Genomic DNA, 22,853 nt, shown 5'->3' on the forward strand with positions numbered 1-22,853 from the left:
CTTGAGAAGATTGGTGCTGAGGAAAGGAAAACAGTAACTAGAAGTATTAAAAGGTACTAGGAAGTTTTCTTTTGAACAAAAGAAATAAACATGATGCTTAAAGTCGGTGGAGTCTCACAATAAAGAATTTGAAGCAAGAAAGTGAACAACTTTTGCAATTAAGTTCCCATCATAGAAAAAAAACAAATCATTCAAGTTACCATATGGGTGTTCTTCTTCTTTCCTTAAGGCAAAATGGAGTCAGAAGAACATGGGGTACATGGGAAAGTTTCAAAAGAATCACATTTGATCCAGATATTTATAATAAATTGAAAGGCAATGCTTATTAGGGGACTTCTCTGATGGCTCAGCAGTAAAGAATCCACCTGCCAATGATGGAGACATGGGTTCAATCCCTGGGTCAGGAAGATCCCCTGGAGAAAGAAATGGCAACCCAGTCCAATAATCTAGACTGGAAAATCCCATAGTAAGAGGCGGTTGGCTGGCTATAATTCATGGGCTCACAAAAGAGTTGGACATAACTGGATGACAAAGCAAAAACAACAGCAACAAAATGCTTATTAGAGTTAGTGTCAAAGCTCATACAAAAACAAAATAGAGAGGGGGAGAAAAATAGAGAGAGACAGAGAGAGATACTATTGAAAACAAAATGTGTGTAGAACAGAAAACAAATGAATAAGCCATTGTCCAACAGAAGTGAAGGTTATCAAGGTGAAAGGAGAGAAATATTTTATAGCAGAGTTGAGGATGAGTCAACTGATTCTTCAGGAAAGTTCAATTTCTCAGAATCAAGAAAAAATAAATGGAAAGAGGAGAGCTAATCACAAGAGAGCATAGTTGGCTGGCAATTGAAGGAAATGATGAATGAATGCACAAGTGGGTCCCAAAGATAAATGGGATTCCAAGGGACCAAAAGAGAAAAAGCAGGTTTGGTCAGGGAAGGGGTGGGGTAGGGAGGAATTTCTTTCCTGTTCACCTGGCGCTAATCAAGCACAAAATTCTGTCCTGGATCTTTCTAATCTCTTTCCTCCGTAACTACAGGTCTGAAATTATATTCCTCATTCATATTTTTTTTTCCTCTTACGCTCACTCTATCCACTTTCCTTTCAGAAGTACTTTCATCTTTTAATTGAATGTGTACTAATATATTAAAGTAAATCCATAAAGACACAGAAATGACCTGATTTTGAAAACCAGCTTAAATATCAATACAACCACAGTTTCTAAGATAAGTAGAGATACTATGATCCTCATAGCCCACTGTCTAGGCTTCAAAAAGAAGCCTTCAGCCATTCAGTTCTATTCTAAAGATTTAGAACCTAAATATTTTCCATTATAATTTCCATTATTTCCCTTCTCCCCAGTACTCACTGGTTACTTCACTCAAAGCAACTTCTTACTGCAGCAGTGGGATCATATTGAGGAACCGTGGTAGAAGGAGGTACCATAAATAGTGAGCCAGCTGATCTGAGAGACCTTGGAACTTTGTCAGACACATGTCACGCAACAGACCTCGTGGGTTTGTTACTTACCAAGGAGGAAGTTGAAGTACATGTTCTTGTTTGAATTTTTTTCTTCTTCTTATTCCCAACCACTTATATTTTTCTTTCTCATATTCTCAGCTTGTGATTTGTCATAATTTATTATTTTTATTGTTTTTACTATCCTAATTCTATCTTGTTTCAAATAGATAAGAATACAATTCCCCATAAGGGGGGAAAAAAAACCTCAGTATGTAAAAACCACTATCAAAGGCCTCCTGAGATGCCAGCTCTTTCACTTCTGTGAAATTGGCTTCCACACCCACTACATCTAGCCTTGTGTCTCAATTCCTTTTCTGTTTTAGATAAAATGATACAAACTCATTCTGCAATAAACTATTCCAAAGAGAGTTTTAACCAGAAAGCTGAAAATAAATAAAGAAACCACACAAAAACCTGTGAGGTAAAATATTAAAAAAAAAAAAAAAGAACCTCAAGAATCTGTGACTGACTACACTCAGAACAACAACACCAAAAAAACACCAGGCCCTTTTCTATTGATGATCCCGACTTTAGATTTATTCCAACTTTTAAATCCTGAAAAATTTCTTCCTCATAAAGACTGGCTGTTTCAAAAGTTACAAGTCACCCTTCAATGAACCTTTCATTAACCTGAAAGACCATGGTTTGGCCAGGTAGCCAGAGATTCTCATTATTAACAAATACCATTTCACAAGCATTGGACATGCCTCCACTTCCAGTCTTGGGTCTCCTTAAATCACAGCTCTGGGCAGGTGCTATAATGTAAGCATATACGGCAGGAAAATAATCATAGGTCCTTTGGACTAGAAGTGAGACTAGTATGATATCTGAGACTTACAAGACCCCTTCAGAATTCATCAAGCAGTCACCTACTGTCCAATATCGGACACCAGGTCCTCATTATCTCATTTATTCTACAGCCACAGACTTACAGACATCCTGTAAGACAGGTTGTCTGCCCTTGATCTAGGTTCCAATGTTGACTCAGAGGCTGGTTCTATAGTTTTCTCTATCCCAGGAGAAATAAAACCCAAGAGAATTTGAGAATACAGAAAAGTATCTGTGGTATTCTGAGTTCTTGATAATTTTATTAAGGCCAAGAAAGACCCACTGAATGAATAAATAGGCTTATGGGAAGATCATACTTCTTAGACAGCCCTGGGGAATTAACAACACTTGTATTAGCGGCAGCAACCCATACATAGACTGCCCTGAAAGACACAAAAAATCATAGAAATATAGGATGTTGTCAAGGTTTCCACTTATTAAATGCATGAACTGTTGTGAGAGTAGGAAGGTCTATTTTTTAGTGTTGAGGGAACATAACCCTTAAGAATTTACTGTCTTTCAGTATGGTACTGGCACAAAGACAGAAATATTGATCAATGGAACAAAATAGAAAGCCCAGAGATAAATCCACGCACATATGGATACCTTATCTTTGACAAAGGAGGCAAGAATATACAATGGATTAAAGACAATCTCTTGAACAAGTGGTGCTGGGAAAACTGGTCAACCACTTGTAAAAGAATGAAACTAGAACACTTTCTAACACCATACACAAAAATAAACTCAAAATGGATTAAAGATCTCAACATAAGACCAGAAACTATAAAACTCCTAGAGGAGAACATAGGCAAAACACTCTCTGACATACATCACAGCAGGATCCTCTATGACCCACCTCCCAGAATATTGGAAATAAAAGCAAAAATAAACAAATGGGACCTAGTTAAACTTAAAAGCTTATGCACAACAAAGGAAACTATTAGCAAGGTGAAAAGGCAGCCTTCAGAATGGGAGAAAATAATAGCAAATGAAGCAACTGACAAACAACGAATCTCCAAAATATACAAGCATCTCCTATAGCTCAACTCCAGAAAAATAAATGACCCAATCAAAAAATGGGCCAAAGAACTAAATAGACATTTCTCCAAAGAAGACATACAGAGGGCTAACAAACACATGAAAAGATGCTCAACATCACTCATTATCAGAGAAATGCAAATCGAAACCACTATGAGGTACCATTTCACACCAGTCAGAATGGCTGCAATCCAAAAATCTACAAATAATAAATGTTGGAGAGGGTGTGGAGAAAAGGGAACTCTCTTATACTGTTGGTGGGAATGCAAACTAGTACAGCCACTATGGAGAACAGTGTGGAGATTCCTTAAAAAACTGGAAATAGAACTGCCTTATGATCCAGCAATCCCACTGCTGGGCATACACACTGAGGAAACCAGAAGGGAAAGAGACACGTGTACCCCAATGTTCATCGCAGCACTGTTTATAATAGCCAGGACATGGAAGCAACCTAGATGTCCATCAGCAGATGAATGGATAAGAAAGCAGTGGTACATATACACAATGGAGTATTACTCAGCCATTAAAAAGAATACATTTGAATCAGTTCTAATGAGATGGATGAAACTGGAACCTATTATACAGAGTGAAGTAAGCCAGAAAGAAAAATACCAATACAGTATACTAACACATATATATGGAATTTAGAAAGATGGTAACAATAACCCTGTGTACAAGACAGCAAAAGAGACACTGATGTATAGATCAGTCTTATGGACTCTGTGGGAGAGGGAGAGGGTGGGGAGATTTGGGAGAGTAGCACTGAAACATGTATAATATCTTGTATGAAATGAGTCGCCAGTCCAGGTTCGATGCACGATACTGGATGCTTCGGGCTGGCGCACTGGGACGACCCAGAGGGAGGGTATGGGGAGGGAGGAGGGAGGAGGGTTCAGGATGGGGAGCACATGTATACCTGTCACGGATTCATTTTGATATTTGGCAAAACTAATACAATATTGTAAAGTTTAAAAATAAAATAAAATTTAAAAAAATAAAGAAATACAAATAGATTTTAAAAAAAAAGAATTTACTGTCTTTGAAAAAACATTTAAAATCCATGGAGGGGTAGAACAATCAAATATTTATAAGACTTTTTTCTTATTAAATATGAGTCAGATATATTAATAAGTACTTGGGCAAACTTTGGGAGATGGTGAAGGACAGGAAGGCCTGGGGTGCTGCAGTCTATGGGGTCACAAAGAGTTGGACATGAATGGGTGACTGAACAACAGCAACATGTAAAGCAATATATGGGGCTTCCCTGGTGGCTCAGATGGTATATGAACCTGGGTTCAGTCCCTGGTTGGGGAAGATTCCCTGGAGAGTGAATGGCTACCCACTCCAGTATTCTTGCCTGAGAAATCCCATGAACAAACGAGCCTGGCAGGCTACAGTCCATGGGATCACAAAGAAGCAGACATGACTGAGCTACTAACCTTTTTACTTTCAAAGCAATATACACTCCTCAAACCCTGCTAACTGTTTAGTTTAGGAAGGGAGATATGTATGTGGGGGAAAATTAACCTTTAATATCAGCTACTATTGCCATAGTACTTAGCAAGTTTAAAACATATTTCTGATGTATCAGTACTATTAAAAACACAATGACTCCTGATATTATGTTTCCAGTGACTAGATGAGGGCATTGAAGTCCTGAACATTCACCTGCACATATAGTAAGAAATTGAGCTAAAAGTTGAATGTAGGTTTTCCTTTGTCCATCCCATGCTCTTCTTAGACAACATTGCCATTAAAAATTTAGAGTGATCAAGCAAAAGAAGTGCTTTTCCAACAGAACAAAAATCATTAATTTAAAGTCAGAAACTGTTTAGGCATAATTTATTATTTCTATATGGAAGATACTATGCAAATTGTATTGGAGTGTATGGATTAAACTTACACTCTATGGCAGAGATCCAATACGCCATCATGCACCCATCTCAACCAGAATTGCAATATTAAAAAGAAAGACTCCAATTTGAAAGGAGTGGGATAAAAAATGTGATAATAGATCTATCAGATCTATCTATATTTCTCTATATAGTATCACCCTGGTATAATCAGCAAGAGGTTATTTCTGGCTTGTGCATAACTCTACCTTTGGTTCTTTCTGATGTCCACCTGTGGTTTGCCCTCAGTAATCCAATATCCCCAGGAACACAATAGATAATGCAAGTTTATGATTAATGATTTAGCCAACATGAACTCATGGTTTTAGGGAACTGAAAGGACAACAAAATCTATAGTTCATTGATACAATGAGATTCTTAAAGAACTATGGCATTTACAGTTTTAACTATGTTGCTAATTTTTTTTCTTTTGAGGGCTTCCCAGTTGGTACTAGTGGTAAAGAACCTGCCTGCCAATGCAGGAGACTTAAGAGACACGTGTTCGATCCCTGAGACAGGACGATTCCCTGGAGGAGAGCATGGAAACCCACTCCAGTATTCTTGCCTGGAGAACCCCATGGGCAGAGGAGATTGGCAGGCTACAGTCCATATGGTCACAAAGACTTAGACCCAACTAAAGTGACTTAGAACACATGCATGCACATTTCCTTTCTCTAATGGTGGGAGATATGAAATCAGCAAGGGAGATGGCATGTTACAGCAAAGAACACAAAACAGATAGTTCTTAGACCAGAAGAAGAAAAAACTAGAGCTTAAACACTATAAAAAATCTTCACATGCATTGATTTGGACAATAAGCAATATATAAATACTTCTTCTCTACCCATTATCCTAAATGTTCATTGAGAAGTAACTATGCCCCATGTTGGATTTTGCATTACACTTTTAATCAAACAATAAAACTGCTTATCCTGACAGAGCCCTACGCCAATTAAATATAATTTCCTATGACCTTCTCTATCCTAGGAGAGGCCCTGATGAAACTATTGCTATGAGGTTTATACTGGCCTCCAGAGAGAACCAGAAACTCCCTGAAGAGTAAAATTCTTCTGTATAGTAAGGTCAGATACAAGGATAATCTGCTTGGCCAGTGCCCTGCTGGCATTGAACACTGTCAGAAATGAGATAAGACTGTTGAGAAGGCAGATTAGGTTTAATTAGGGACAGAGAAAATTCTGAATCTACAATGTCTTATCTTCTTGATAATTGAGCCCAAATATCCCTTCATATTGTGCCTTTAGGATACATGTATTTGGGTAAAGTACAGAAGCAAGCAGAACGTTTTTCTTAGCATAATGGAGGTCCTCACAGAAGACTTCCATCAGATTTCAAACGTCCAAGGAGGCTTTTCTGTGAAAGTCTAGATATGTTGAACTTCTAAAAAGGTAGGTCAAATACTAAGGAATTTTAAAATATTGGTGTATATTTTCTTTCCTGTTTTTTGTGTGTTTGTTTACTTCTATAGTAAAGTCATGTGGATTAATTTCCCAGGGAAGAGTATAGTATATATCCCTTAGAACGAAGCATAGGGACAGAGTGGTTACTAGATAGGGAAATGCTTATCACATACAAAGAAAAAATTAAAGCTCTTCCTGTAAGCAGTGATGGTGTGAAGTTTAGTAAGAAATGAAATATGGAAGAAGATGAAGACCAGTGCTCTCCTTTCATCTAGTCTTCATTCATAGAGTTGGTGAACATGCTGATAAACACCTAAAATATGCAAAGGGAGGCACCAAATACAAATGGTTCAGTTTCAAATAAGAAATTTGAAATAAAATTGATTTGCAGGCAGCACTGTGCTAACCCGGAGCAGTGCTTTGGACTATAAGTGGCATGTGGTATGTCTAGCTAGAGTATCTAGAAAGGCATTTACTGAATTTTCAACTTCCATAAGCTGTCCATGTGAAGCAGGGACCCTTAAGTGTCTCACTGAAGGTGGTTGAAAAGAACTGTGAGTACTGCTCTAAACTTGTTAGGTGAGTGCCAAGATGAGAAGAATGGTCTTAAAATCAGGTTCTATTAGTATAGTTAATACTGGACCTTTATTGAAATCATTAGCAAGTCAGTAAAGCTACAGAACCAAGGCAACGAGTGGATTGATGACACTAATGTTTTTGTTGTTGTCATTACACTTTGACAAAAGATAGAAGCTACAGAAAATTCAGCAGTGGGTACATTTCAGGATCCAAGGAAGTATAAGCAGTCATTACACTGTTTTATGTTGATTTTTCCTTTCAGTGTAGTGAAATTTTTAGAAGGAAAATGTTTCAATATAAGGATTCAATTTTGAGTTGATTCAGGATACTCATAGCAAGAATGTTTAACACGGGCTTTCTTTAACTCAAAAGACATGATCTACCCTTAAGTGGGAGATTATGTCCATGGGATTTGCCAGGCAAGAATACATGTAGAAAGCATGGATTAACTTTTACTATCAACATTACTAAAAGTTCTGAACATAAAAGGTACTTATAAAATCAGTACACTGTGTTGGAATATAGTTTTATAACTGTTAGAAACTCCTTTATTTTCATGATATAAACCCAGAAGTTCTAATTTAAAAAAATACTAAAGATATATGAAAATTCATGTCTGGCTTGAGGCAACACAGATAATATGTTAATTTGAAAAATGTAATTCTCAGATGTAATATATTGGCAAAATGCCCATCACATGATGGATTGACTGTCAAGGTATATACTTATTTTTCAAAACAAAATCAACTTAATATGTAAACTGAATAAGAATGGGACTTCTCTGGCAGTCGTGTGGTTATGACTCTGCACTTCCACTACAGGGGGTGTGGGTTCAATCCCTGGCCTGGGAACAAAGATCTTACATGCTCCACATCATGAGAAAAAACAAAACATGGGTAATAAAATTAAATACACTGGGTTTAATATAAACAAAGTTGGCTCTTCACGTTCCCCTTTCTCTTTTGTTTCCCTTTCCTTCCCTTCCTTTTATTTCTCATCCTGAATGATTATGTCCTATAATTGTTGGTTGAAGCACAGATGTAGACATATTCACTGTGTATGGGGTGGGGAGTGGGTATGGCTAATGTGCCTAAACAGGGCTCTTGGTCCTGACAGTTGTGAGGAGGGTGGTTTGTGAGGGATAGACCAGCATGGGATGTCAGAGCAAGAGAGAAAGATAATGATGTTCAGATGGGAGTGGAAGGGAGGGTATCAGCCCAGCAGAAAGTTGGATTCTAAATGTAGTCTCAGTGATAAGTGTCAGAGCCTGAGCAAAGTGGGAAGGGTATATACCTGCGAAAGGCGTCCCAAAATGAAATGTGGACCTGTGTGAGCTAAGAAGGATGTTCTCACACCGGGACATGGCAGCCTGACATGAAGTGCTGGAACCCAAGTTGGGTGAGGAGTCCTCCGCATGATAGGGGGAGCTGTACACAGAATGTCAGAGCCCATCTTGTGTGAAGAGGAAATCTGTACTGGAGAAAGTACAGCATTACTAAATATAACTCTCCACTATATACAGTAGTTCAGACTAAGTATTACTCCACTGTCTCTATTTAATTTGACATTCAGAATACAGTTATAACTATTTTAATATCCATGCCTGCTATTGCTAGTAGTGTGCATGCATGCCCAGTTGCTAAGTCATGTCTGACTCTTTGTGACCCCATGAATTGCAGCCTACCAGGCTCCTCTGCCCAATGGGATGTTCCAGCCAAGAATACTGGAGTGGGGTGCCATTTCCTTCTCCATTTGCTAATAGTATATACCTTTGCATATGTTTAAATGAGATGCAGAGTGTGTTGGAGCAGCTTAGAATTTTATGTTTATAAGAGAGTCTCACATCTTAGTGCTGTGAGATGCAGTGTGCTGAATGACTGTGTGTGGATAGTGTCTGTGGTATGATTGACGTCCTACTCTCTTATCAACCATGGATTTCTTCTTCTCTTTTTTAAAATGAGTGACTCTGACTCTTCATGTAATCTTAAAAAATTATATAAAACTTAAACTTCTAAGTCCCTAAGAAGTCAACTTCTCTACTAGGGTTCTCTTTATGATAGACTCAGTCCCTGTCTGAAAACATACACTTTGTAGAACACTCTTTACTAAGCATACTAAGAGAGAATGTAGTAGAATACAGAAGACACCATTGCTAAGAATACATGAATGGGTGACTGACTGTAGGCTGGGTGACTGACTGTATAAGTATAGGTCTTGATACATCAATGGATGGAAATGTATACATTGTGATTCATCTAGGATCTGCTCTTCAAAGATATATTTACATCTATAAAAATATAATTTTGTTTGTTTACATCTACATGATTTTAAAACAGCACTACAGTACTAATTTTTCCTGAGGACAAAAACAGAATATTGTTTTATCCCAATCCACCCTGTCTCTCATTTTCTTCCAGAAGGAATCCTTCATTAAGTTTTTAAAAATTTTGTTTCTGGTGTTTTATTTTTGGCTACACTTTTAAGTAATATGATTTTATTAAAAAGGGTGTATTGATTTCATATTTTTCCAGATAAGGTCAGTCATATTAACTCTCTTACATTCTCCCCCATACCCAAATGTAGTTACCTCACTATTTTGTTTCTGCTTCCAAATTTAAACACTTAAATATAACTGCATTTAAGCCATTGTGTATAATCTCTTTCTACTTACCACTGGAGGATAAACACATAAATATTAATGCCATTTCCTTCAGTTATGCCATGTTTAAGATGTTTATTGAAATGTGGATATTTATTATTTCCTAATATATTATATGAGGAGGACATGGCAATCCACTCCATTATTCTTGCCTGGAGATACCCACGGACAGAGGAGCCTGGCAGGCTATGGTCCACGGGATCGCAAAGAGTCAGACGTGACTGAGCAACTAAGCACATATGCACAATATATTATATATGTGTTTTAAACTAGAGATATTTCAGATTTTATTCAAGAAATCATTTGTTAATGTTTGATACTATTCTAGCACCAATGAACATAGATGCAAAAATCCTTAACAAAATTCTAGCAATCAGAATCCAACAACACATTAAAAAGATCACACACCATGACCAAGTGGGCTTTATCCCAGGGATGCAAGGATTCTTCAATATCCGCAAAGCAATCAATGTAATACACCACATTAACAAATTGAAAAATAAAAGCCATATGATTATCTCAATAGATGCAGAGAAAGCCTTTGACAAAATTCAACATCCATTTATGATAAAAACTCTCCAGAAAGCAGGAATAGAAGGAACATACCTCAATATAATAAAAGCAATATATGACAAACCCACAGCAAACATTATCCTCAATGGTGAAAAATTGAAAGCATTTCCTCTAAAGTCAGGAACAAGACAAGGGTGCCCACTTTCACCATTACTATTCAACATAGTTTTGGAAGTGTTGGCCACAGCAATCAGAGCAGAAAAAGAAATAAAAGGAATCCAAATTGGAAAAGAAGAAGTAAAACTCTCACTGTTTGCAGATGACATGTTCCTCTACATAGAAAACCCTAAAGACTCCATCAGAAAATTACTAGAACTAATCGATGATTATAGTAAAGTTGCAGGATATAAAATCAACACACAGAAATCCCTTGCATTCCTATACACTAATAATGAGAAAACAGAAAGAGAAATTAAGGAAACAATTCCATTCACCATTGCAACGGAAAGAAAAAAATACTTAGGAATATCTACCTAAAGAAACTACAGACCGAAGATGGCGGAGGAGTAGGACGGGGAGAACACTTTCTCCCCCACAAATTCATCAAAAGAACATTTAAATGCCGAGTAAATTCCACAAAACAACTTCTGAATGCCAGCAGAGGACATCAGGCACCCATAAAAGCAACCCAAGTCTTTGAAAGGAGAGAGAAGAAATACAGCTCCACCCAGCAGAACACCGACACAACCTTCCCTAACCAAGAAACCTTGACAAGCCACCTGTACAAACCCACACAAAGCGAGGAAACGCCACAATAAAGAGAACTCCACAAACTGCCAGAATACAGAAAGGACACCCCAAACTCAGCAATATAAACAAGATGAAGAGACAGAAGAATACCCAGCAGATAAAGGAATAGGATAAATGCCCACCAAACCAAACAAAAGAGGAAGAGATAGGGAATCTACCTGATAAACAATTCTGAATAATGATAGTGAAATTGATCCAAAATCTTGAAATCAAAATGGAATCACAGATAAATAGCCTGGAGACAAAGATTGAGAAGACACAAGAAAGGTTTAACAAGGACCTAGAAGAAATAAAAGAGAGTCAATATAAAATGAATAATGCAATAAATGAAATTAAAAACACTCTGGAGGCAACAAATAGTAGAATAACAGAGGCAGAAGATAGGATTAGTGAATTAGAAGATAGAATGGTAGAAATAAATGAATCAGAGAGGATAAAAGAAAAACGAATTAAAAGAAATGAGGACAATCTCAGAGACCTCCAGGACAATATTAAACGCTACAACATTCGAATCATAGGGGTCCCAGAAGAAGAAGCCAAAAAGAAAGACCATGAGAAAATACTTGAGGAGATAATAGTTGAAAACTTCCCTAAAATGGGGAAGGAAATAATCACCCAAGTCCAAGAAACCCAGAGAGTTCCAAACAGGATAAACCCAAGTCAAAACACCCCAAGACACATATTAATCAAATTAACAAAGATCAAACACAAAGAACAAATATTAAAAGCAGCAAGGGAAAAACAACAAATAACACACAAGGGAATTCCCATAAGGATAACAGCTGATCTTTCAATAGAAACTCTTCAAGCCAGGAGGGAATGGCAAGACATACTTAAAATGATGAAAGAAAATAGCCTACAGCCCAGATTATTGTACCCAGCAAGGATTTAATTCAAGTATGAAGGAGAAATCAAAAGCTTTTCAGACAAGCAAAAGCTGAGAGAATTCAGCACCACCAAACCAGCTCTCCAACAAATACTAAAGGATATTCTCTAGACAGGAAACACAAAAATGGTGTATAAATTCGAACCCAAAACAATAAAGTAAATGGCAACAGGATCATACTTATCAGTAATTACCTTAAACGTATATGGGTTGAATGCCCCAACCAAAAGACAAAGACTGGCTGAATGGATAAAAAAACAAGACCCCTACATATGTTGTCTACAAGAGACCCACCTCAAAACAGGGGACACATACAGACTGAAAATGAAGGGCTGGAAAAAGATTTTCCATGCAAATAGGGACCAAAAGAAAGCAGGAGTAGCAATACTCATATCAGATAAAATAGACTTTAAAACAAAGGCTGTGAAAAGAGACAAAGAAGGTCTCTACATAATGATCAAAGGATCAATCCAAGAAGATATAACAATTATAAATATATATGCACCCAACACGGGAGCACCGCAATATGTAAGACAAATGCTAACAAGTATGAAAGGAGAAATTAACAATAACACAATAATAGTGGGAGACTTTAATACCCCACTCACACCTATGGATAGATCAACTAAACAGAAAATTAACAAGGAAACACAAACGTGAAATGATACAATAGACCAGTTAGACCTAATTGATATCTATAGGACATTTCATCCCAAAACAATGAATTTCAACTTTTTCTCAAGCGCACACGGAACCTTCTCCAGGATAGATCACATCCTGGGCCATAAATCTAGCCTTGGAAAATTCAAAAAAATAGAAATCATTCCAAGCATCTTTTCTGACCACAATGCAGTAAGATTAGATCTCAATTACAGGAGAAAAATGATTAAAAATTCCAACATATGGAGGCTGAACAACACGCTGCTGAATAACCAACAAATCACAGAAGAAATCAAAAAAGAAATCAAAATTTGCATAGAAACGAATGAAAATGAAAACACAACAACTCAAAACCTGTGGGACACTTTAAAAGCAGTCCTAAGGGGAAAGTTCATAGCAATACAGGCATACCTCAAGAAGCAAGAAAAAAGTCAAATAAATAACCTAACCCTACACCTAAAGCAACTAGAAAAGGAAGAAATGAAGAACCCCAGGGTTAGTAGAAGGAAATAAATTTTTAAAATTAGGGCAGAAATAAATGCAAAAGAAACAAAAGAGACCATAGCAAAAATCAACAAAGCCAAAAGCTGGTTCTTTGAAAGGATAAATAAAATTGACAGACCATTAGCCAGACTCATCAAGAAACAAAGGGAGAAAAATCAAATCAATAAAATTAGAAATGAAAATGGAGAGATTACAACAGACAACACAGAAATACAAAGAATCATAAGAGACTACTATCAACAACTATATGCCAATAAAATGGACAACGTGGAAGAAATGGACAAATTCTTAGAAAAGTACAACTTTCCAAAACTGTACCAGGAAGAAATAGAAAACTTAACAGACCCATCACAAGCATGGAAATTGAAACCTTAGTCAAGAATCTTCCAGCAAACAAAAGCCCAGGACCAGATGGCTTCACAGCTGAATTCTACCAAAAATTTAGAGAAGAGCTAACACCTATCCTGCTCAAACTCTTCCAGAAAATTGCAGACGAAGGTAAACTTCCAAACTCATTCCATGAGGCCACCATCACCCTAATACCAAAACCTGACAAAGATCCCACAAAAAAAGAAAACTACAGGCCAATATCACTGATGAACATAGATGCAAAAATCCTTAACAAAATTCTAGCAATCAGAATCCAACAACACATTAAAAAGATCACACACCATGACCAAGTGGGCTTTATCCCAGGGATGCAAGGATTCTTCAACATCCGCAAAGCAATCAATGTAATACACCACATTAACAAATTGAAAAATAAAAGCCATATGATTATCTCAATAGATGCAGAGAAAGCCTTTGACAAAATTCAACATCCATTTATGATAAAAACTCTCCAGAAAGCAGGAATAGAAGGAACATACCTCAACATAATAAAAGCAATATATGACAAACCCACAGCAAACATTATCCTCAATGGTGAAAAATTGAAAGCATTTCCTCTAAAGTCAGGAACAAGACAAGGGTGCCCACTTTCACCATTACTATTCAACATAGTTTTGGAAGTGTTGGCCACAGCAATCAGAGCAGAAAAAGAAATAAAAGGAATCCAAATTGGAAAAGAAGAAGTAAAACTCTCACTGTTTGCAGATGACATGTTCCTCTACATAGAAAACCCTAAAGACTCCACCAGAAAATTACTAGAACTAATCAATGACTATAGTAAAGTTGCAGGATATAAAATCAACACACAGAAATCCCTTGCATTCCTATACACTAATAATGAGAAAACAGAAAGAGAAATTAAGGAAACAATTCCATTCACCATTGCAACGGAAAGAACAAAATACCAGGAATATATCTACCTAAAGAAACTAAAGACCTATATATAGAAAACTATAAAACACTGGTGAAAGAAATCAAAGAGGACACTAATAAATGGAGAAATATACTATGTTCATGGATTGGAAGAATCAATATAGTGAAAATGAGTATACTACCCAAAGCAATTTATAGATTCAATGCAATCCCTATCAAGCTACCAACTGTATTCTTCAAAGAGCTAGAACAAATAATGTCACAATTTGTATGGAAATACAAAAAACCTGGAATAGCCAAAGCTATCTTGAGAAAGAAGAATGGAACTGGAGGAATCAACCTACCTGACTTCAGGCTCTATTACAAAGCCACAGTTATCAAGACAGTATGGTACTGGCACAAAGACAGAAATATAGATCAATGGAACAAAATAGAAAGCCCAGAGATAAATCCACGCACATATGGACACCTTTTCTTTGACAAAGGAGGCAAGAATGTAAAATGGATTAAATACAATCTCTTGAACAAGTGGTGCTGGGAAAACTGGTCAACCACTTGTAAAAGAATGAAACTAGAACACTTTCTAACACCATACACAAAAATATACTCAAAATGGATTAAAGATCTCAACGTAAGACCAGAAACTATAAAACTCCTAGAGGAGAACATAGCCAAAACACTCTCTGACATACATCACAGCAGGATCCTCTATGACCCACCTCCCAGAATATTGGAAATAAAAGCAAAAATAAACAAATGGGACCTAATTAAACTAAAAGCTTCTGCACAACAAAGGAAACTATTAGCGAGGTGAAAAGGCAGCCTTCAGAATGGGAGAAAATAATAGCAAATGAAGCAACTGACAAACAACTAATCTCAGAAATATACAAGCAATTCCTACAGCTCAATTCCAGAAAAATAAATGACCCAATCAAAAAATGGGCCAAAGAACTAAACAGACATTTCTCTCAAGAAGACATACAGATGGCTAACAAACACATGCAAAGATGCTCAACATCACTCAGTATCAGAGAAATGCAAATCAAAACCACTATGAGATACCATTTCACACCAGTCAGAATGACTGTGATCCAAAAGTCTACAAGCAATAAATGCTGGAGAGGGTGTGGAGAAAAGGGAGCCCTCTTATGCTGTTGGTGGGAATGCATACTAGTACAGCCACTATGGAGAACAGTGTGGAGATCCCTTAAAAAATTTTTCTCAGAACTGAAAATTGTGATGTTGAGGGTGTTTGTAGAGGACTGAACTAAATTCAGTGGATTCTTGCTTTTAATGTGAGAGCATGGAAAGTGTGGATTACACATTCCTGGGGTGAGAGTATTTTTCTTTAGTTAGATTTCTCATTGTTAGTCTTCAGTACTGACCTTTGGGAAAGCATACTTTTTCACGGCTATGTACCAAATGCAGAGGCTCAACGAAGCATAAAGCTGGGAAGAGCAAGTTTTTCATTTATTAGCAAGCATAGCTGGTTTGGAAAGGGGTTAAAGCCTTAAGTGAACAAATCTAGCTGATGGTGAATGAACTAGGTAGTTAACTTGCATACTTTTGATTTCCTTTGGCTAAAGGTAACTCATACTTCTCTATCCAGAGATAGGCGAGGTGTGATTGCTTCAGTGTTAGTTTTCTTTCTTTTTTTTTTTTTTTCCTATTTGTCCCTAGTCAATTTTCAGCAAGCTAGAAAACTATGGATTCTACACAGGGCAGCTCTTTGTGAAAGTGGTTTATTTTGTCCACCGGAGAAAGAGTTGGGATTGAAAAATCAAGTGGTGCCTGTTTCTTGCCCCACAGAAAACACAGTTCCTATAATAAAATAGAGGAAAGAAGCTGCTGTGAGGAGCTCGGCTCCTAACAGGATCAGAGCTTTGTACAGGAACTCCCATGAATTGAGACTTCTCATTTTGTTTTATCAGAGTGCGTATATGTCCTATTTCAGGAAAAATAAAACAGTCATTTACAGAAGAGAGTCAGTCTGTATCTTAAGCGTTTTAATAAAAAGTTAAAAAAAAAAAAAAAACTGGAAATAGAACTGCCTTATGATCCAGCAATCCCACTGCTGGGCATACACACTGAGGAAACCAGAAGGGAAAGAGACACGTGTACCCCAATGTTCATCGCAGCACTGTTTATAATAGCCAGGACATGGAAGCAACCTAGATGTCCATCCGCAGATGAATGGATAAGAAAGCTGTGGTACATATACACAATGGAGTATTACTCAGCTATTAAAAAGAATACATTTGAATCAGTTCTAATGAGGTGGATGAAACTGGAGCCTATTATACAGAGTGAAGTAAGCCAGAAAGAAAAACACCAATACAGTATACTAACACATATATATGGAATTTAGAAAGATGGTAACAATAACCCTGTGTACAAGACAGCAAAAGAGACACTGACGTATAGAACAGTCTTATGGACTCTGTGGGGGAGAGAGAGGGTGGGAAGATTTGGGAGAATGGCATTGAAACATGTATAATATCATGTATGAAACGAGTCACGAGTCCAGGTTCGATGCACGATACTGGAGGCTTGGGGCTGGTGTACTGGGACGACCCAGAGGGATGGTATGGGGAGGGAGAAGGGAGGAGGGCTCAGGATGGGGAACACATGTATACCTGTGGCGGATTCATTTCGATATTTGGCAAAACCAATACAATATTGTAAAGTTTAAAAATAAAATAAAATTAAAAAAAATAAAGGTAATGTCAATACACATTTTGATGATTTTATCACTCTCTCACATTTTGAAAAATCAACATATCATTTTAAAAGAACATGTCAAACAACAAAGAAATTAATTGTGAAAATGAACAGTATCACTTGAAGTATTTGTTTAAATAGCTTGAGGTTTATGTGTTTTATTGAAATATGTTACGCTTTATTTCTGCAGGTGTAATTAACAGGAAAATTGTCCAGGTTTCAAGATGCTTGAAAATTTTTTGTGTGTGGCCAGTAGAAAAATTTAGAAACTGATTTGTGCTGTGTGCCCAGATAATATTTTTATGGAGCTTATGAACAGTAGCTGGTTCCAGCCACCTACTCTCCTTTTAACAGGCATCCCTGGACTGGAAGCTGTGCAAATATGGATTTCTATCCCACTGTGTATCACATACCTAATTGCCCTCCTAGGTAACAGCACTATCCTCTTCATTATCAAAACCACCTCCAGGCTTCACGAACCTCAGTACATCTTCCTGTCTATGCTGGCAGCCACACATGTGGGTCTGTCTTTATCAACTCTGCTTACAGTACTCAGTGTCTTTCTCCTGAATCACAGAGAGATTGAATTCTACTCCTGCCTAACGCAGATGTTCTTTATCCATACCTTCTCCTCCATGGAGTCAGCCATCCTGCTGGCCATGGCCTTTGATAGATTTGTAGCTATTCATAACCCACTGCACTACACAGTAGTCTTAACCTATTCTCGGATTATGGGGATGGGGCTTGCAGCCATGATTAGGGGTGTGGTGTTGATGGTACCTTTGCCAATTCTGCTCAAGCGATTGCCCTTCTGCAAGGATGTCATTCTATCACATTGTTATTGCTACCACCCTGATGTTATGAAGCTGGCTTGTGGCCCTATCACAGTCAACATCATTTATGGGTTGTCCCTTGTCCTGTGCTCCCTTGGAGTTGACTCTATGTTCACTGTCATTTCATACAGCCTAATTTTGAAAACAGTGCTGGGTATTGCCTCCAAAGATGGTCAGCTCAAGGCACTTAATACTTGTGTTTCCCACATTTTCACTGTCTGCATCTTTTATGTGCTACTCATTGTGCTGGCTCTAATTCATAGGTTTGGTTCACATCTCCTCTTCTTCATGTCACCATGGCCAACCTCTTCCTCTTTTTGACTCCTGTTCTTAACCCCTTGGTTTATAGTCTGAAAACAAAACAAATAAGGTTTGCAGTGCACAAGATATTCAAGAGCAGGAAAAACTTGCTCACATAATCAGATATGAGTTACATTAAAAAGCTAAACTGATAAAAACAGAGAGTAGAATGGTACTTGGCAGGGACTAGGGAGATGAGGAAATAGGAAAACTTTGGTCAGACTGCACAAATTTCTAATTATGAAATGAGTAAATTCTGGTTATCTCATGTATAACATGGTGACTATAGTTAACAATAATGCATGATATACTTGAAAATTGCTTAGAATACATTTTAAGGGTTCCCACCACAAAAAGGAAGTGATAATTATGTAACTGTGTAGATCACAGCAAACTGTAGAAAATTCTTCAAGAGATAGGAATACCAGACCACCTGACCTGCCTCCTGAGAAATCTGTATGCAGGTCAAGAAGCAACAGTTAGAAGTGGACATAGAACAGACAGTTTCCAAATTGAGAAAGGAGTACATCAAGGATGTATATTGTCACCCTGCTTATTTAACTTATATGCAGAGTGCATCATGAGAAATGCTGGGCTGGATGAAGCACAAGCTGGAATGAAGATCACCGGGAGAAATATCCATTGATATTTCTGCCTCAGATATGCAGATGACACCACGCTTATGGCAGAAAGCGAAGAAGAACTAAAGAGCCTCTTGATGAAAGTGAAAGAGGAGAGAGAAAAAAAGTTGGCTTAAAATTCAACATTCAGAAAACTAAGATCATGGCATCTGATCCCATCACTTCATGGGAAATAGATGGGGAAACTGACAGATTTTATTGTTGGGGGTTCCAAAATCACTGAAGAAGATGGCTGAAGCCATTAAATTAAAAGACACTTGCTCCTTGGAAGAAAAGTTATGACCAACCTAGACAGCATATTAAAAAGCAGAGACATCACTTTGCCAACAAAGGTCCGTCTAGTCAAAGCTATGGTTTATCCAGTAGTCATGTATGGATGGAGAGTTGGACTATAAAGAAAGCTGAGAGCCGAAGAATTGATGCTTTTTGACTACTGTGTTGGAGAAGACTTGAGAGTCCCTTGGATTACAGGGAGATCCAACCAGTCCATCCTAAAGGAAATCGGTCCTGAATATTCATTTGAAGGACTGATGCTGAAACTGAAACTCCAGTACTTTGGCCACTTGATGTGAAGAACTGACTCATTTGAAAAGATTCTGATGCTGGGAAAGATTAAAGGCAGAAGGAGAAGAGGACAACAGAGAATGAGATGGTTGGATGGCATCACCGACTCAGTGGACACGAGTTTGAGTATACTCCAGGTGTTGGTGATGGATGGGGAGGCCTGGTATGCTGCAGTCCATGGGGTCACAAAGAGTTGAGCACTACTGGGTGACTGAACTGAACTGACTGAATTATGTGATACAATGGCAGTATTAACTAACTCTACTATGTAATAATTTTGCAATATATAAGTGTATCAAATACATACATTATATGCCTTATACTTGCAGAATGTTATATGTCGATTATAGTTCAATAAGACAAGGGAAATTTGTTTTGTGATTTTCAAAAAGAAGGAAAAAATAAAAAGCCTAAACAATAGAGTCAAGGGCACAATTGGCAGACAGCAACAGAGTCATAATAAAGTTCATGCTTCTTCAACCACAAAAATGGATATATTCAAATACAAATTTTATATAAAATAAATTATAAAATACAGATAAAGTCAATGTCCAAATAGGAGGCAGACAAAAATATGTCATATTGTTGGAGTGCAAAACAAAGAGATGATTTCACCTGCACTTTAAAAACTTTCCTTCAAATTGCACTGTAATTGTGATATAAGATCCTCATATGAGATAATTAATCCCTAGATAAATCTGATTTAGCTCTATCTAAAAGTAATAATGATGTAAATGTAGAAGTAATCTAGAGATTAAAATGGAGCAAAATTCATGATAAAATAGATTAGAATTGACAGATACCGTGAGGTAAGGGCCTTGGAGAAATTCTTGATGAAATAATAATTGTTTGCCAGGCAAGCAAATACACCTCATTAAGTGCATGCTAAGTCGCTCAATTGCAATCCTCTGGACTGTAGCCTGCCAGGCTCATCTGTCCATGGGATTCTCCAGGCAAGAATACTGGAGTGGGTTGCCATGCCCATCTCCAGGGGATCTTCCCAACCCAGGGATTGAACTCTTGTCTCCTGCACTGCAGGCAGATTCTTTACCATAAGCCACCAGGAAAGACCCTAGTTAAGTGATACTTATACTGTTCTAAGAAACAACTGGATGACTTATTGTTTCATGTCAAGAATACTACTCTTTCCACTCCAGTAAGTCATTTACAGGCCAAAAAAGAAGTAAATGATAATTAAAATATTAAAATGTGAGGCTTTATAAAGATATGCTCAGATTATTACTAAATTCCATTTATTATTAGGAGAGGATAAATGCTTCAACACCATGCAGACAACCCTGGCCAAATACTGAGATTAGAAGCTTGGTTTTTGTCTTCTGTCTTTTAAAAAAAATTTTTTTTGTATATGTATGTTGTGTTAGTTATTTTAGATAAAAGTTTTAATTTTAATTGTGCTTACATTTTTCCATTTGAGAAACTGAGAGGCCATGTAATACATATTTTCTCTTGTTTGGTTGGTTTTTTGGGTTTGTGATGATCCAAACATTTGTTCTGTACTTTTTTAATGGAATTTATGAAGAGAATTTTATCTCTTCTCATTCTCTAAATTGCTTTAGCACACAAGAATTGGACCTCCAACTGGAATTTAAGGAGTTATAACTCAAGTCTTTGGTGATATATTGTTTTGTTTATATCTCATTTATGGGGAAAGCAGGATCTTTTGTCCCTTCAAAGCAGACTAAAACCTATAAACTCCTATCTTCATTTGCTGTTGTAGTAGGGGGTCTGTATTTAAGGGTTACTTCAAATGTCACTTATCTTTTTGAAGATATTGAAAACCATGAATTGTAGGCTTTAAAATGACAGTATGGAATATGAATTACATATTTACTCTTTAATTAATAGTTATAAATTTTAGAAGAATGCTTAAAACTGTATATGATTGAAACTATAATAAACTAAACTATCTACAAAAGGATGGAGGATGATACCAAGTCTGATAATAAGTGTGTTAGGAGTGTGGAGATTGTGAGTGATTCATATACTATCAAATGTTCTAGACTTTTAACAAACCTGTTATGTTTGTTAATATTTGCCCATCTAAAATTTTAGTTATGTTATTTGTAATAATTTAAAATTTCCATACATTTACATTTAAAATCTTAAGTTAAAAGTCTGTGAGCAGCCTACAGTGGTGGGAAGAGGTGGGAGGTGCGAGGAGGTTTAATAGGATGGGGACATATGTGTACCTCTGGTTGACTCATGTATGCCAGAGGCCAATACAATATTGTAAAGCAAGTATCCTTCAATTAAAAATAAATAAATTTACTTTAAAAGTCTGTGAGCCTAGTTTATAAAGATTCTAATAATATCACATAGTAAAAAATGTCATAAGTAACACCTTTATAGTCTTTGATCTATGTCAGGACATTTTAAAATATGAAACAAACTCTGTACTTATTTTAAAGGATTATTGCAAAGGGAGGAAAAATTGATCAGTGGAGACAAAATAGCTCAGCTAATCATTTATGAGATTTTAAAAAAAAGGGAATTTAAATGGTGTGTGTATGGCCTTGTCATAGGTAAGGAAGACAGCATCACTAAAGCTCATCTGCGTCATACGGGGAAGGGTGGTTCCTTACAGTAAGCTGCTTCCTAGACTAAAAAAGTTAAAGAACTCTTAAACTTTGCTGTGTGCAAAGTAATCATGGGAAACCTCACAAAAATGCAGTTGGAAAGCCAAAAGGGGCAGCTCTCATGCTTGATGTCAATACAGATCCTGACCTGAAGATAGGCTTTGTGTATCTGGCAGGAAGTGACAGTAATTTATTATTAGCAGGAGGAAGAAATATTTTCTCCTTGCCTGGCAATAGCTCAGTCAATGAAGACTGTTACCACTTAGCCAATAAACAGCTGCTATACTACAAATTCCATTTCCTCCAATTATTTTTGTTTTTAATACTCCCCAGCCCTGGCCCCAACTTCCCCTTCTCTGTAAAAGTTTCCTCTCTTGTGCTTTATGGGGATTGCATGTTGTTTGCCATAATTTCAAGTGCGTGTGTGTGCTCAGTCGTGTGTGTGTCTGACTGTTTGCAACTCCATGGACTGTAGCCCTCCAGGCTTCTCTGTCCATTGAAATTTCCAGGCAACAATAGGGGAGCAGGGTGCCATTTCCTACTCCAGGGGATCATTCCAACCCAGGGATCAAACCCATGTTCTTCTGTGTCTATTACATTGGCAGGAGGATTCTTTACCACCAA

General features: G+C 37.2%; 1 pseudogene; it reads left to right on the forward strand.

Annotated features, from left to right (window-relative positions):
• Window positions 1-17,596: 17,596 nt before the first annotated feature.
• LOC139187235 (olfactory receptor 51A4-like) lies at window positions 17,597-18,546 on the forward strand (annotated as a pseudogene).
• Window positions 18,547-22,853: the final 4,307 nt, after the last annotated feature.

Source organism: Bos indicus, chromosome 15, assembly GCF_029378745.1.
Source record: "Bos indicus isolate NIAB-ARS_2022 breed Sahiwal x Tharparkar chromosome 15, NIAB-ARS_B.indTharparkar_mat_pri_1.0, whole genome shotgun sequence".
NCBI classification, from domain to species: Eukaryota; Metazoa; Chordata; class Mammalia; order Artiodactyla; family Bovidae; genus Bos; species Bos indicus.